The 16,052-nt window shown below is 49.7% G+C and overlaps 1 protein-coding gene across 1 annotated transcript in view; it reads right to left on the bottom strand.

Annotated features, from left to right (window-relative positions):
- LRRC75A (leucine rich repeat containing 75A) overlaps nucleotides 1-16,052 on the bottom strand; it is a 94,628-nt gene that overhangs the window by 10,597 nt on the left and 67,979 nt on the right. The gene's annotated exons all lie outside the window — the stretch shown is intronic.

Raw genomic sequence — 16,052 nt, forward strand, 5'->3', positions numbered from 1 at the left:
TGTCTGGGTTTATGTCCTGGAGTATAATTGTAGAAATTCTGTAATTCACCAATACAGGCCCTTTCGCTTCGTCGCCTGGACAACGCTGGATGTCTGTGAGCAAGCATGGGATGCCACAGCCGTGGAACCCTGAGCGGCACTGCCTGGGCCAAAGGCTGGGTCAGGAGGCTGGGGGATATAAAAATACACACGCCTGTGTATGTGTGTTTTGCAGCTGCTCTTTATTTAAACTAGGGAGAGGCATTACAATCCCAGAGCAAAAATGCTTCTACTTATGCCAGTGGCAAGGAAGGGACTGCATTTCCCAAGTTAGGTTCAAAAAAAAAAAAAAATCCTTTCAACAGGTTTGTGATGCTGCCTGGTTGAATACTTTCCTTTTATTTTTCCTTTCTTTTGTTTAAAAAAAGCCCCACACTCATCAAAACATGAAAAATGAAATCCAAAAATAACATAGACAGAGCCCAGCTCAGAACTGGAATTGCCAAGTTCACCAAAAATTTGAAGACATAGGCCCACCACAGCTCATGGTCACCTTTTATGTCATTCTTAAGTTTTACTCGTCACCATTTCAGCATGTGCATGTGCTCTTGCGATTCTTCATTAGCTGGTTTAGCTCATTGTTTACTGCCATAGAAAGGTTTAGAGGTTCATTAACAGTGTAGCTTAAAGTCGCTGTTTTTCACTGCCTTTACAAATTAATAGCTTGGAAAGATTTCACTCTTCTCCTTAGAGAGATTCAGGGTAAAGAGGATCTTTAAATATATAAATATTTAACTTTAAAGCCCCTTTAGAGCTTACCAATAAACACAGAAGAAATTCCTAAGTCTTTACTGTTAAGAGGGAAAGTACCACTGGGGATTAGTTATTTTGGTCTCTTCTTGTTCCAAGAGCCTTCCCAGTTTTGCTAAGGTCTGCAGTTTTCATGTCATAAAGTCTCGACATCCCCATTGTTACCTTCCCTTCCCTGCTATCAAAATCCCAGACCGTTCCTCCAGCGAGTGCCATCTGATTTGGGGGGGGCCAGGAAGGGCAGATCGCTCAGCCTGGTGCTCATCATCTGGGGGCTTGGCTCCTAATTTCAGTGCTGATATGTGACATCAAAATTAACTTTGTTATAGATATTTATAAAATCATCGTGGCTGCTGGGAATGCTTTGTGGGAATCACATCCCTAAATAGGATCTCCTCTTGCCATTGCAAGACCAAACATGGGGCTATTTCTTGGATCCAGCACAGCATTTTTTTTTTTAAAGCATCTTGTTAAAAAACATACATGGAGGGAATGCTAAAATTTTCTCTAACGTTTCCTCTTGCAGCAGCATCCCCAGCATTGCATGCTGCTGGCTGCTGCGTGTGTGACGCTTGCAGCAATAACTCCTCTGCGTGCCCAAGCGCACGGGCTGCTCCAGGAATAGCTTTTTGTTTACACGTCTTTCCTTTCCAAATCCCACTCAATTTTCTTTGGCTCCACACCAAACTACACAGGCTTGTTCCTCCTCTATTCCAGGCATAAAGCTTGGTAGGTGCAGGGGGTATTATTTGATGGGAAGAGTAATTTCTGTGCACCCAAGAGCATCACCTGCACCGGGAGAACTGACACGGGTCTCGTGGCTTCGGCCACGCCATGGTAGTGGAAGGACCGTTGGCATCAGAAAGATCTTGATCAATAAATCCTTCCCATCGTGGTGAGATAAAGTCAAGCACCTTTGATTTATATTTCTTTACTAAATTACCCCATGCGTGTATAATGCCTCCATAGACACGTGTTAAATTCTAAAAGCTCATGATGCAAATAGCAAGAAAAAGTCATTTTTATCCCTGGATGAGTGGATTTCCACCAGCCTCAACGCCTTCATCTCGACTGGTTTGATGAAGAGCCATCCACTAGAGAGCAGTGTCACCCAGCCCTTGGTGCCTAAAAGCCAGCACATCACCCCAAACCCGGCTCAGGAGGGACACACCCCACACACTGCACCTTGAGACCCTGTCTCATCCCTGGTGTGACGAAGGGATGAGATGTCACTGTGCCATCGGATGTCCTAGTCACCGCACAGTCCTCAGCTCTTCTGCTGGGTATGTCACATGGGCTGAGTTATCTGAGAGCTGACGGTGGCTTTGGACAGCTGTGCTCAGACTTTGAAGACCCAGATCCAGCTCTAAAAGCATCCTAATATTCAAAATAATCTACGTGTGGAGGAAGGAATCTGATATTTTGGGTGCAGCATCTCTTTGGAGAGAAACAGAGCATAGAAAAAGAGAACAGAGAGCAGAAGAAACAGAGAAGAGTCTCTCTTTGGGGCTGCGCAGAATAATTTACTTTAACATCTCCCAAAATGCCTCTAATTCTACCCTAGAGCATCTTTCTGAGGAAGGGAAATAAAGGACAGAATTTTTCTTTGTGTTAAACATTTTTGCAATATTTGGTCCCTTTCTAAGACTGATGTGCCTCGATCTTGTGCTAGCACAGAGGAGATGGGAAACCACGGGGAAGGAAAGTCAGGCAGCAAAGGCAAAAACTGCAGGCAGGGACTGGCTTCCGCACCGTCTTTCGTGGGCACACGGGCTGCGGGAAGCGAGAAGACCGCATTGAGAAGAAAAAAATATCACCATACAAAAAGGAACCAGCCACACTGAACAAGTTATTGAAATGAATTTAAAAGGAGAAAAGAAATGTGCAGTGGTTTTGGTTTTCAGCCTAAACCACATAAATTTGACCCACTAACACTGGCCAAGTGGAAGTCACAGATCCGTTACCCGTGAACTCAAGGAAAGTCCATCTGGGTCCAACTGCTGGGGCTCGCGCCCAGGCTGCTGGAGAAGCAGCTGCACTTGGTGGATATTTGGTGACTTGTAGCTATGATGGTAACCCCTCGAGAAGGTCCAGTGGTAAGGTTAAACCAAACAAAAAGTCTGGAATGGACCAAAATAGCACCCGCTCCTTCCCATGGCCAAGAAAACCGCTCTTCCCTGCGGCTTTCAACAGTCTACAGCTGCGCGATTACTGCTGCGTCACAATTTCACGGCATCTCTGTGGTATTTAGTAAAAGGACCCAATTAAACCTTTAAAAGCAACAAGCTTCTTGGAAAACGAAGTACTGTTATCCAAAGAAGCAACTTGATAAATATCTCCAGTAGGGATAATTAAGCAGAACCGCTCTCATTTGCATGCCGCACAGCCAGCTCCTCGTCAGGGTCCAGAGCCAAGGAGGCTGGATTCAAATATTTAGTGAAGCGATGGTCTTCTGCTCTGTATGAGAACCACCATTTATGTGTTACAAGAAAAGGGATTTTTCCCAACTTGTTTTTAATTTCCTGCTAAACAAAATTCTAAAAATAAGCATTTGGGATCCATCAAAATGCTTTGCTATAATTACAACTCTATTTAACTTATTGCAAAAAAAAAAGTTAATATCCTGCTGTTGAAATACTCCATTTTTCTATCCCCATCCTCCCTACAATTTAAATGTATTTATATACTCCTTCCTATGATACATTTTACTCTCAAGAAACCTGCATTTTCCTATAGAGAAACTGTGCTGGAATATTTCCAACAAACTCTACTCCAGCGTAATAAGAAACTGCAGCTGATGCCCCATTAATAACATGCATTTGCAGAAAAGGCAATTTGCACAAGTGCCAACAGAAAAACAATCCAGAATTCAAAAGAAAACAACATGTTGGGCTTGTTGCTTCTGTAAATGACCTCCTGGAAGAGAGCTGGACCAGAATAAGAAATTGTTCAAGTTTGCATTACAACAAACAATAGTTTGCAATAAAATAAACAACATTTTCTTTAAATTCTAACACAGGAGAAAAAAAAAAAAAAAGGCTAAAAAGACTCTTGGAAAGAGACTTTTATGACTGAGTATATTAAAAATACCCAAGTAACTATTGGATTTACATGAGCAACTCCCCACTAGAGAGAAAGGAAGCTGACGTGCTTGTGTTTGACTGGGAAAAGGACCTTTGAGTTGGGTTGTAGTCCTCAGTGTCCAAAGGAATGAGGCAATAGGAAGAGCAATCACTAGTAAATGGCTCATAAAAACATATTATTTACTGCCAATACATTTAAAACAGTTCCAAACCGGTGAGTTGAAAGGAAGACAAGGAAAAAGGAAAGGGCCAGGGAGGCCGAGAGAGATGGGGGGGCAAGAGGAAGGGGCTGAGATGGTGTGGGATGGGAGACTGGAGGGGATGGATGGAGCACGGCAAGGCAGTGCTGGCCAGGGCTCCAGCCCCTTCTGCAAAACTGGGATGGATGGTTGCTTGAAATCCTTCCTTTCAGCCTCTCCCCTTGGTTTTGCTAGCGCTTTGTCTTATCGTTGCAAGGACCGACCCTGCAAGCAGGCTGGATGTGACCCCCAACGTGGGGTGGGAGAGCGCGGCTGCTCCCTCTCTGTTCCCCTCGCCGCAAATTTTAGAGAAAAAGAAATTAGTTTTGACGCATCTTGTCTATTTGCAGATGAAAGGGGCTGTTGTTAATTATCTCCATCCCGTTCCAGGGTCGGGGAGCCTTGGGGTGGGGGAAACACACGCAGTCAGGCAGGGCGACTCCAGAGGCATCGGCTCCGATTTACTTCTGCTCACCAAAATCCTCTCCCAGCCCTCGAACCTCCCCCTGGTGCTGACAAACAACAACAACAAAAACCCCAGGAAAAGTTTGCAGAAAACGTATCAAACGGAACGGGCTTTCACTGAAGGTTTGAGGATCACACTTCGTACAGACTGTTTGTGTTTCCTGTTCCTTGACATAAGTTGAATTCCATTAATACAAACGTGAAGAAAACAAGATTTTTGCTGGGGGGGGTGAGGGGAGAGAAGCTTCAACTCTGATCCTCCAGCCCAGATTTCTCATCAGAAACCAGCCCAAAGAAGAAAAATACCCCTCTCCCAACTGCTCTTCCTGCAATTAGGGAGGGATCAGCTGCCAAAGTGTGTGCCTGGGGCTTCGCTTTCCCCAAACTGTTTATTTTATTGGAGCACAGATCACATTTGGAAGAGTTTAGGCAGGCAGAGGTCCCTATTGCCTGTGCTGCTCTGATGAGAGCCAGAGCACGGGATGCAGCCGCCAGCCTGGCTCCCAGGGTCCCTGCTTGTCCCTCGTGCTGTCTGGGAGCCGCTATCACCCCCCAATGTTCCCCTCGCCCACCAATCCTTGGCATATCTTCCACTTCAAGCCAAAACCCTGCCCTTCCCACCTCCGGCGTCCAAAGAGAGGGTTTGCATCACGCCACGGGGCCTGATGCTCTGTAGGTGGATCAAAGGAAAACCACCCACTTCTGTTTCAGTGTGACCCAGGGCGCAGGACGGACAAGCCGGCAGCCGGCCCATAGCTATGGGGCTGATGTTCTCCGACCACGTCTAGGGGGTCAGGACCGCCCGCCCCAGCTCTCATTGCCAGCATCCTACGGCCGGACCGCGGGGCACACCCAGGCATTTAGGTCAGCAGGAGCTACGCAGCGAGAAGGTCGCGGTTGCCAAATGAAGAGGAGACGGGAAAAGGTGAATGCCTTTCACCTGAACTCTGGCCTTGTTATCGGTTTTCAATTGTAATTTGCACATCTATCAAGCCAAAAAAGTTCTGTTCTGCGTGGCTGTCAATAAACAGATGTTACGTTGGGCAAGACAGACCTTGTACCGTCCCCGTCCTGCTTCCCTGCGGGGGCATACGATCCTCACGGAGGGACAAGACCCCTGGGGATGAGGCAGCGTTAAGCTAATGAGACTTGACCGATGTGCGACTGCTTCCTCGAGCCCTCCCTGCGCCAGGAGATGCAATCTGCTTTACATTAACGTGCACAGAAAACAACGGGTCCTACTCAGCGCAGCAGAACAGAGAGACCATTGTAACCTCCGCTTTCATCAGCTGAGGAATAACAGGATACGACCTGATCCACTGCTAATTCCCTGCTCGTGTCTTCAAAAGAAAAAGGGACGGGGTTTTGTAGCTTTTTCATATTCTGTTCCAATGAGAAGGTTTAATAGTACCTCTGTCCTCCTCTCTGTATAAGCACAGCAGAAAGTTGCTCTCTGGAGCAGGGGGTTGAACCTGCTTTATCTGCATCCCGTGGGTTCCTTTTCCTGTTGGGCACAGTTTCTCGCACAGCTTTGCTCCCTGCTCACAAAGTTATTTTATTTTAATAGACGCTTTCCATGAGCCCGGGGTCAGCAGAAAGCAGCCGCTATCATTTCGGGGGCTGCAAAGCCAACAACAAGTGTCTTTAACTGCCCAAAGAAAACCCTCTCTTCCCCCAGCTCTTGGCAGATTATTTCCCTGCTAATGTTGGGGATTTCAGCACTCATCTCCCCTAAAAAGCTGAAACCCGAGCTAATATCCGAGGTGAAGCTGGCTGCCAAGGCTGCCTTTTCAGCTGGGCATAACAGAAAAGTCATTTCATATGCTGCTCTCTACAGCAAAACACCAGTGCCGCCCAGCTCCCCGCATCCCTGCGGCACTGCAAATTCTGCCAGACAAGCAGGAACACCACAGAAACCTTCCCTGAATAGTCCGTCCCTGACAGCACAGCCTGCTTGCTTTTCCGATAAAGGACAGGCCCTGTTATCAGCTGTATCAATAAGACTATGAACCAACCGCTCCCTCCCACTCAGCTTTCCGAACGCAAACGTTTTGTCCTTTTTTCTGTTTTCTGTACCATTGGGGATGAGGTTTTGTGCCGCTGTGCTCCGAGCTGGCTATTCGAGGGGAATGAGCAATGCTGGAGAGACCAGCACAACAACAAATCTTCCCAAGGTAATTTGTCCATATTATGTGAACACACACACACACACAATTTTATTTTTTTTTCCAAGTCTCCAACTCATCCCCTTCCGGATGGTGAGCCACATTTCAGCCACCAGCAGCCAGCATGACCCAATAGCTGATTAAACTGGGGAACGCAGGAGAGGACTCGCTCCAGATGGGCGTTTCTCTTAGCCAAGATGCTGCCGAGGAATAATCCTCATCCCCAGCAGCAAGGTGAGAAGGGACCTTCACGAGAGAGCGAGCACACGAGGAGGCCAGCACATAAGGATGGCTTTCTCCCAAAACCCCCCCCAGCTCCCCAGTCTGATGTTAACCCTGGACAAGGGGAGGGTGAAACACCTGGAAGAGCATATTGCCACCCTGGGCTACACGTTGTTAGACAAAAGAAATCAGTCTTGGGGCTGAATGCCCCGTTCCTCAGGGACTGGGATGTGTCAAAACACAGGCTGCCGCGTGTTGGCAAGATATGCAAAAGCCAAAGCTGAGAACTGAACATGGGCAGGGTCTGCCCTCTGCAATTCAGTCTCCCTTTTCTTGGAGGTGCCAACCAGCCCCTTTTGAGATGCAAAAGATCCTTCTGCACTTTCCTGAGCGCTTCTGGGATGCTCGGTCCGTGGCCAAGGGGGGCGTTTACCATTTTTCTCCATCCCATCACCCACGAGCCAAGGGACTGCGCCACGTCGAATGATGAAGTGTCAAAGTGGAAGGGGATGAGTCAAGCCTGTGCCCGGGGTCACCAGTGGGGTGAGACTCCCAGGGGACAGATGGAAACGCCTGGTTATCAGCAACGGGAGAACCAGGGCTGTGAGCAAGCTGGACTTGAGATGCAGGAGCCTGTGCCAGGAAAGCTCCTGCCATGTCGTCTGCCATCACGCTCACACGCTTCATCGCAGCCCTGCTGTGACCTGCACCCCGCTGCTGACATCTCCCCATGCACGGCTCGTGGTCTTCTCCAGTCTGACCCCCCCCGCCTTGGCTCTCCCACTCCCGCCAGCCCCACAGCAACGCACAAGAAAAAAGAAACAACCCAGACAAAAGAGACAACCCAGTCCAAATACACCTCGGTGCCCCTCTGAAACACTTGGTGCCCAGATGCCACCATCCAAAACCTTTGTGCTGAGAACCTCGGTCCAGCCCTTCACCTCCCCATGGACGTGAGGAGCAGCGGCATTTCCAGCGCTCTTACGACCGTCCCTTCACACCGCTATTTTAAAGCATTATTTTCATTCAAAGAGAGCAGCAGCGGGCGCGGGAGGTGAAAACTCACACACACCACACCACCACCGACCCCCTCCCCGACAGCAAGCCCCAGATTGAAGTGATGGATGAGCTCACTAAACACCTTCATTTACCACTGCTAACGATGCATGATGTGAAAGGGCTTGAAAAAAGAATTTAAAAAAGCCTCTATCAAAGCTTCATCATAAAGCTTGATTCTCCTAATTGGGAAATATAGCCGGGGGTGACAGCCACGACAGCGCTGGCTGTTAATTAGATGGGCATCGCTGCTTGGGGGACGACGCCTTTCTTGCACGGCAGCAGGAGACCAGCCCGGTGCGGTGGCAGCAGCCGGGTCCCAGGCAAGGGAGCAAATTGCCCCTCACCGGCTAAAAAGGGACGGAGGCAGCGGCTGGTTTAGAAGAGACAAATAATCACAGGGTGTTTGGAGGACTTCCAAGGCGGGGAGGAAGCACACGTGTGTGGGGATTAATTATTTTACCACCTGACTCCCTCATTTAATAACAATTTCTACTAGTTGATTCCCCGCTCTGCAGCCCAAGTTGCGAGGCTAGACTTAAATAATCACCGCCACGTGTCAAAAGCAAATCTAATTTCCACTGCCCCCAGAAGCTGAGGAAATGGAGGAGTAATTATGAAAAAAAAAATTAAAAAAAAAAAATCACACTTTTCACAGTCAAAGACCTTTTCTAATCAGGCACAGGACTAGAAAACATATTCAGGAGACCACCACAAGCACCTAAATGCAAGGGGGTGGGATGGATGCTCCCTCCAAGGGGAGAAAACTATGGGGTTACTCCTTAGTTCAGTTGCAGGAGGGGAGAGGAAGGAGGAATAGGAGGGTGGCTTAAAATGGAGCTTTTAAATCACAGGTAGTGCCTGTGACTACCTGGTATTTTCTAGTACTTCTGGCTGTCAGTTCATTTGCTCAACGAGGGAACAGCAAAGGCAATTCGAGATTTGTCAGGGTCAATATTCATCAGTGGGGAAAAACAATGGGAGTCTGCAGTTCGGTTTAATTGTTTTAAATTCTGGAGCAACCCAGATGACTTGCAGAGGGCAACGAACAGGGTAAGGGCTCATTTTACAGACTGACTCAGTGGAAAACCTTAAGCCCCTTCCAACGCGACAGCTTGCCCCGTAGCACTTACTCGGGTGGCATTTCAATATGCATGCATTATTTACAGTTTACCTCCAACAGCTTAAAAAGTAGGTCTTTGCTAACGCCAACTTCTTCCGACCAAGCAAGGTGCGATGGGGCTGGCACGGCAGCTCGGCCGGCACACGGGAAGGAGCCGCAGCCTCGCCACGATTACGCAGCTGTAAGGGATAACCTCTCCACCAGCAAAACCACAGCCAAGAGATGCCATGAGATGCCATCCATCCCCGCTCACCGACAATTGCCCTTCAGCTGCACAGAGGAGGAAGGCAGACCGACCACGCCGGGGTGTGCTGATGCTGGGTGACGTGGGTGAAGCCAGGGAGGCAGCCGGTTACGCACCGAGAGGTTTAGTAGGTTGGATGTGTCACAGGAACAGAGACCAGAACCAACACAAGACAGAAACCTGGATCCTAACTGGGAAGCCTTATTTGCAACGTGTCTCATTGGAATCTGCTGAACAGTCGCAGGGATAAAACCCATGTTTGCATTTCCTGTGCGCCGTAGTGCTGTAAATGAAAGGTCTCTAATGCTGCCCAGCAAAGCACCCAAACCCAGAAGATACCAACCCAAGGGCGTTGAGCCCCACTGCAGGGCACAACTCTGACCATCCTGTGATGCTCTACAGCTGGTATAAGACATGTAAATCCACAGCCCAGCCAAAATCAATGCTGGCTGATGCCTTCCTTCAAAACCTCTCTGCCAGGAGTTATTTCAGACAAGAGAAATTCCTCTGAAGAGGCACTTGCTGTTGGTAAGCAAAGGGGCAGCACTGCCTCCAGCAGTGAGCGCTCAGTGGCCGAGGCAAATTCCCTATTTCCAAGTCGAAGTACACCAACTCCAACCCCACGTGTCCAGGACACCAGAACCAGACTTTCCTGCTGAGCTACGTTCTCCTAAACGACCATACCTGACTGCTCCCCCCACTAGCGACCGGCAGCCCCAAACCTCGAGCTGACATTTTCGGATTAAATGGATGCTCATCCCACCTCGTGTGGCACAAAAATCTCTCTTCCTTTGCAACCGGTGTCTCTGGCTCTCACGCTCCGAGTGCTGCATCATCACACTTGCGTGCCTCTCTAGGAAGCCTGTCCCAGTGTTTGAATGCACTGGTCTGGTGTGCAAAGGGGCACAGCATCCCTCGCTCACGCACGCAGGTTCGGATGGATGAGCCTTGTCCCAGCAAACCCCTCCTGGGCAGTAAGGTCGCAGCACCGTGCTCTCTGGAGCCATGCCAGCCCACGAATAACCCGCTGGTCTGCAATAAACAGCCTGATGTATCATCTGATTTCAGCCAGATGTTTTCAACTCGCTGAGCATCTGGGAAATCCAACCGGTACTTTCACCTCCATTGCACAAACAGGGCCCCACGGCGAGCAGCCCTGGCCGGGGAGACTTCGGGCAGTGCCCAGCAACAGTCCCACCTCCCAGATGCTGCTGCAATATTCAGCAAAAAGAACTCATTTCCATCCCAGACTTGCCGATCTGGTGGCCATTTCCACTGGTAACTCTCAGTGGAAATGAAGAACAAAACGGGTGATTTCACCCCCTGCTTTACCCTCCCTGTTTGGCACGTTTCAGGGTGTGCAAAATGCCCACGTTTCCCAGCCAATGTAGGGAGCAGACCCGACAGCTCTTGCTCTGACAGGTGCAGGATAAATCAAAGTTCCCCTGAATATCAGCAAGAAGCGAACAGGATGCTCGCTTTAACTGCCACGAACAGCATATTGCAGAATTATTTCTTAATCATAGCCCTCATGAATATTTGCTCCACCGGATCTGCAGTGCTTCACCTTTCCCTCCACAACAGGCATTTAATTTGCTCGCCGTTTAGTCCTGTTTTCATCACGCCAAAGGTCATTCCAGTGTCTCTGACTCTTTAAATTCGACAACAAACATTGCAGCACTTTCCTTTCAAGCCTCTTGGCTTCCCCTGGGAAAGACAGGTCACCCTGTCATCTGGTTGATGATTGATGCGCGCTGACATGTCAAGGGACCCTGGCAGGGGGACACCCCAGGCTTGATCGGCATCGGAGCGCTTCTCCTCTCTGCAAGGCATCTAAATGGCTTTTTCTCCCAGGCCGGGTCCTGTCTCGGGTCAGCCTCCGCATAGATTTCCTCTGAGGACTGCACTTTTAACTGTTGAGGGCTCTCCAAAGCACACGAGCAAGCAGAAATAGGTCTGCCCCGCTGGAGACAGATGAAGCGGGCAGAAAAATCCCAGCGATGGAAGGTGGGGCTCAGGACCAAGCACTGGTCGTATTTGGGCTCTGCCTTAAAAGGGAGAGCGGTTTCCGACCCACGCAGAGCAAGCGGTGCAAGTCCAAGCCAAGAAATGATCGGTTCAGCATCGTCACCGCGTTATGCTGCTCTAACGTGTTCCCACTTCGTTCACTGGTTTTTCCTATTCAGACAGAAGGGCAGGGATGCGTCAGGTGAGTTCCAGCCCGGAGCGAGCCTCTGCGGTTCCAAGTGAATGGCAGGGTGCTGCAGACCCTGGAAAAATCTCACCTCTGCGCTGCACTAATGCTACTAAGCATCAACGCAAAAGAATAACTGTTCTGGGTCACATCAAGATCTACCAAGTCCAGATCCTGTGTCTGGATGTTACTTAATGTTTAGGTAAAGGATCTACAGGGCTTCATTCCGTTATTCCTCCCTGGCAAATCCTCCCAGCTTCCTGTGCTTTAGAGACTTCTTAAGCCAGAGGTTGCGCCTAAACTATGGTGTTTAATGGCCACTGATGAGGCTGTCCTTAATTCCTGCCTGAACTCTCTGTGCTCTTGGGCCCTCCGACACCATTCGAAGGGGAGAGCTGGGTGAAAAAGCAATTCCTTCTGTTTATTTCCAGCCCGCTACTTGCTGACGTTGAAGCTTCGCTGTAACGTTGGCACAATCATTTGGCGGCTTAGCTGGGGGAAGCCGGGGGTCAGCTCAGAGCATCCTCGGTGCACCGTCAGGTTCATCCCTCCCCGTTCGATGCACACACGCTGATTCAGAGATAAAGCACACACCAGGGACAGCCTAACGCCCTGGTATTTATACCCCACTAGCCTTAAAAGAGCATTATTTAAAGCAAAAGCCACTTAGTGCTGTACATTACTGACTTTAAAATGACTTAGCTTTTTTTTTTATTCCTCTCTCATTCAGCAGACACGTATCTTTCTCCAGCTGGATGAAATCCTTCCCCTCTTCCCACCCAGCTTAGCCTGCGCTGCTGACCTGCGGCAGATGATTGCTGGCCTATTCATCCTCTCCCCTCCATTCCCACAAGAAGGACAAAACATTTCACTGAGGTTTTCGCCTGGTCACAAAACGCCGGACCCGCCAGATGGGATGTCTTCATGTTAAACAGCATTTTTGAGAAGAGATTAATCAGATTTTCTACATAGCAAGGGGGAGTGCCGTGATGCACGGCTGGCTGTAGATAGCTGCATCTCGGCGTGGTGTCCTCGAAGGGTCGTGATTTCCCAGGGATAAGCCGGCTCCCAACAGCCAGGCTGGCGCCGGTGGGGACGGAGCAGCTGCCCAGCACCGTGCGGGGCCAAGGCGCAGTCACCGCTGGTCGTCAGCGTCTCCCTATTTTTTGGGAAGCAACTTAGACATATTTAACCTCAGGCTTAGCCTGCCTGCCCCACTCACTCAAACTCATCTCTTGGGGTGCCAGCGTGGAGCAAAAAATTCTGGCCAGCTCCCTTGGTGAATGCAGAGAACCAGCCCCAAAAGGTTGCTCCGGATCAGCGATCTTGGAAAATGGACTCTCCACAAACAAAGCAGCCCCTGACCAGGCAGTTTTGAAGCCACACACAGACCATCAGAGATCAAAAATACAGAAGGCACTGTGCTTCCAGTCATGCGTGTGCCAAAGGGAATAAATTCAAGAGGCAGGAGCCCAGAAGAAGCATCATGCAGAGGAGCACTGAGAACGGAACAAGTGACAGGTCAAATCATGGTTGTTTCAAACCCAGCTATAAAAGAGATATAAAGTCATATCTTAAATAACTTTAAAAAAAATCCAAAGAGTCTCAGGCTGGCAGATGTAGGAAATGCCCCATGGCCATGAAGGAGACAGAGGTGAGAAGGACAGAAGTGACAAAAAGTGCACTCCTGGGATACGTGCTGTAAAATCACCCACATCCAAATATTTCTCCCAACACCTCATTGTCTCCTGCTACCTCAAAAGGTTTCTTTTTTTTTTTTTTCCTTTTTTGTTTCACCAGGGTGTATGCCTTGAACCACAGCAAACCTGCTCGTTCTCCATACCGTGCGTGGCTAAGAGCCAGATCAAACAGCCCATCGCAGCTCTGCTGGAAAACAGCCCCTTCCCAGTGTTGCAACAGTTTCCAAACATTTCTGCCAAAATATAGAAAATACTCTGGGTTTACGTATGTTGGCCGTGTGCTGCGTGTACCAGACCAAACCGAAGGCGAGCATCTCCCGAAGGAGGCGCTGGAGGCGATACCCGTGTGCCCCGCATCCTCGGCACTGCACGATGCCAGTGCTGCCCATGGGAGTATCCGGGATTTGCTCCGCAGGGGCCAAGCCGGCTCTGTCTGTCTGATACAGGGGTTAACACCACGCCGCTACTGCTCTCGTTACCGGGGCGATTCATTAATAAGGCTGAGGAAAGTGCTTTATCAATCCGAGACCAATGCCTCAGCAGAAAGGCCAAGCAAAAAGACAAAATGAGATAAGCGGGATGCTGAGCACACCACGGGCTGGCTGATGCTCGTGGCGGGTGGCACCGCTGTCCGCAGCCGCCTGGCAGCCCCGCAGCAGCGCCGGGGCAGACCGGCCACGGCCCCGAGCTGCAAAATCACTCAGCACATCTCTGCCAGCAGCCAAGGGAGAGGGTTTTTTTGTCTTGCTCATCCTCCCCTTGTTTTCCACTCTCTCTCCCAAAATCTTAGCTCCCTTCTGACTTCTTCTGTGTCACTCCAGGTCTTCCCATCACATTAAGTCATCTTTCTATTACGGGAGGATTACTCAGTCCCCGTGGTTAACCCTCACCATTCCCAGCTAGCAGTGCTCAGGCAGGGACGCCCCTTTGCATCAAAGGGCTCTGCAGAACCTGCTGCCCGGCAACTCCCTCCTGCACGGCCAACAAGTAGCCCGGTGACAAGGGACAACGAGACTTCAGATACCTTGCAAGACACTTTTGGTGGTCGTTTAATATTTCCAGAGGAAAGCCTGGTCTGCCTCGGCCAGGCTGGGATTTGAATGCTGAATCACAGCAATCTGCAGAGCTTAAATTCTAATTACCAGCCCTCTTGATACAGACAAAAGTAGGGTACGATACGCTTGGAGATGGCCTCCCTTGTGCTCTTAGGGCAATTAACAGAAATAATGTAGTAAATAACAACAACATTTCTAATGATGCAGGATACACACAGGGAAAAGCTCCGCTCCACCCCAGTAGAGCTCTTATTAACAATGGCCACGCACAGGCAGACAGCAGTTGGTATTTAGTGCCTTCCCTGGGAAATGAATTGCTTTCCGCCTGCATCCAGACTGCAATCATCTCACAGACAAACAGAGCTCTGTGTTACAGCCGCAGCCAACGCACGCACAGCCGGAGGTGGCTGGGAGCTTTGCAATGACATGCCTGGGCGAGGACAAGGACAAACATCGGCAGCGTCCTGCTCCGGAGGGTCACAGCCTGTCCCACCCTGGGGGGGTGACACGTCTTTCTGAGCCATCGCCAAATCGCACCCATCGCAGCAGGTATTTAAGTCCGGAGATGGATGTCAGCGCAAGGATTTATAGACTCTGACCACACGGGTGCCACGAGGCTGCAGACCTTAGTCATTGCGATATGACCCAGCAAAGGTTCAGAAGATCCACCATGGCCAGGAGCACCTCTGTCCCTCACCCACGTCCTCCTGGGAGACGCAGGACCCCACCTGTAAGCCAGGACCAAGCATCCCACCGACGGAGACTGACAGCCTCAGTTCCCAACCCCAGGCAGCCTGAAGAACCACCAAGAACCGGAGTTTTGCTTTTCTCCATCCCAAACACAGGCACAAAGTCTTGGGCCGTGCAGGGAGGAGCAGAGAGGTTTGGAAATTGCCTGCTTTCCCCTGCGAAGGCAGAACGATTTGCAACGCACCCTGAAATCACACCACCGGGCAATACCCCAGGCTGGGTTTTGTAGCATTTGCTCTATACGTCGGAAAGCACTTTGCTACTCGGTGCCTTTTGATCTCGGGGACAGCCACGTAACACAGGACAAAATAAAGTCCCATTGACATAGACAGAAGAGATCGCCCACTCACGGGTCCCAAAGGTCTCCAGCTCACAAATTCTCTGCTCTTCTCAGCAGCCACCAGCACGCCTGCTGTGCATGCACACACATACACACAGATGGGTTTTTAATGAAGAGGAGAGACTGCATAATTCTTGCTCCAGCCTCCTCCCACCGACACAGATTTGTGCTGGGTGCTCTGAAGAGACTGTTTGTTGCAGGAGCTACAACTTCTCCTATCGCCCGCCCACAAGCTGCCAGCAGCAGCGGAGGATTTACATCCACAAACATTCATTCTCTTTCTGTTTTCAAAAGGAAGGGCACATTATTCACGCACCAGGCTTCTCCCCCCCGCCCTGAAAACTCCCTTTTTTTTTTTTTTGCTTCGCAAGGGCTTTGTAGAGAAATGCAAGCAGGCATGCAAGCAAGTACGAAAAATCAGCACCCGGCATTCTTCCAGGACAGAAATGTTTTGTGCCCCTGATGAAATTAGGAGTGGGATGTTAAAAGATCATTCCTACCAACAAAATAAGGCTGCTTAACTTCTGTGAGTTCATCACTAAATCAAAAACGCACTTCTCTCTTGTTTGAGCAGGTCTCCATACCTGGCTGCCAAATGCAACGGAGAATATCCAACCTGCAGGTAAC

This window comes from Balearica regulorum, chromosome 19 (assembly GCF_011004875.1).
Source record: "Balearica regulorum gibbericeps isolate bBalReg1 chromosome 19, bBalReg1.pri, whole genome shotgun sequence".
NCBI lineage: Eukaryota > Metazoa > Chordata > Aves > Gruiformes > Gruidae > Balearica > Balearica regulorum.